The sequence below is a fragment of the Mizuhopecten yessoensis genome, unplaced genomic scaffold (assembly GCF_002113885.1).
Source record: "Mizuhopecten yessoensis strain PY_sf001 unplaced genomic scaffold, ASM211388v2 scaffold2711.2, whole genome shotgun sequence".
In the NCBI taxonomy this organism is placed as follows: domain Eukaryota; kingdom Metazoa; phylum Mollusca; class Bivalvia; order Pectinida; family Pectinidae; genus Mizuhopecten; species Mizuhopecten yessoensis.
This window is the reverse complement of record NW_018485984.1, coordinates 1,244,375-1,246,024: the sequence shown is the minus strand read 5'-3', so window position 1 is coordinate 1,246,024 and position 1,650 is coordinate 1,244,375.

Below are 1,650 nucleotides of genomic sequence, written 5' to 3'. Positions count from 1 at the left end.
TGAGTTATCATACGCTTATTGTTGTTTGTTCGCTTATCGGTAATCACCATTGAATCACATCTGGTCCATTTAATTGTACCGATGTGTGTATTTTATCGTTAAAATTGTGATATTTATTCATAGTTGATCCATTTATTGCTAAGATCTATCGATTTTCCTCTTCTATTATTATATCTGCACACACGTTATAGCTGATCAATGGACAGTAGTACGCTTGACACATACATACGAAAGTGTGATAAGGATATAATATCGCTTTAACCAGATCTGAAACACATTACACAAATAAATAATGGGAATTTTTCATCAATACACGTTTCTTTGCGGATGGTGCATTTGCTAATTAGCGTGTATGGTCTGCTTGATAAAGCGTTTAAACTTATCAACTATGTAGTAAAATCAATATGTAAAATGCAATTCTAACCATTTAACTGACAAATGAAAAATAATTGTAGTTTGATCATTGACATTTTTTTTTAATAAGATATGGATAACGCCATGAAATAAGATATTAATAGTATGTGACTGATGGCGTGTATAAAGGAAGGACGTCCATGATTGTGCATTGTAAAAATACAACGGTTCAATATTTTCAACAAAATTCAGTTTCAATACAATTTCTAAATTTTATGAGGCAGATTTTGATTTGAGATAATAGATTGATAAAAAAAGTAACATCAACAAATCGATGTCAATCATTGTGTATCAATATGGGGGACACAATTACTTCAGAATATGTAGAAAGTAAATATTCTCTGTTTCTTTAACGTTACAAAAGTTAAAATGTTCATATCTAAAGTTACAATTTGGGTATCATCGCTGGAAAACATATACAATAAAGACATGTTCATTATGTAAACAATAAGTTAATAAGCCGAAAATGAAACTCTTACAGACAGGAAGGATACTTCAACCGACAGATCGTCACGGAGTAAACGTATTTTTCATTTAAAAGACGAAAAACTTATTCAAGAGGTTTAAGTAATTGTAGGAATGTAGATCTTAACAATCCCCGTCTTTGAAAATTGATTTTCTACAAGGGTCAGCATTATATCCTTCAGTTGACGACAGCAATATACGTACATCATCAGTAAGTACTTATATTAAAATAAATGCACTGTTGTTACAGTTTTGCATGCAAAATGTTATCATAAAAGCATTACATGGATTTGTATTACTTTGATCTTACATTTAGCTATACTGATGATTTAGCAGAGTACGAAACAAAATTTGGCGCAGTAAAACTTTCCTTGGTTTGGCTTTCAGCATCAACATAATGCATGGTTTGTTTTGATAATCGCCTCACTACTTTTAATTCAAGTAAATCTTAATATATTAATCACATTCATTTATAATAACGATAACAACCAAGTATTCCCCGTTCGCAATCATGTAAAGGAAACACGTAAAACATAATGAGAAATAATAAAATGATCAAGATTATTTTTATGTGACATTCTGCATTGAATTTCATACTGCAACAAGAGGAAGGTGTGTGCAATTCAGTCCTTTGCGATTTAACACATACTTGCACATTATGCATACCAATACTCATACGAAATGAGCTATATATCCAAGACATAGTCACGTTTACCTTCTTAAAAATACGCATGTCAAAAAGCAAACTGCTCATTAAAACATGAATACCCA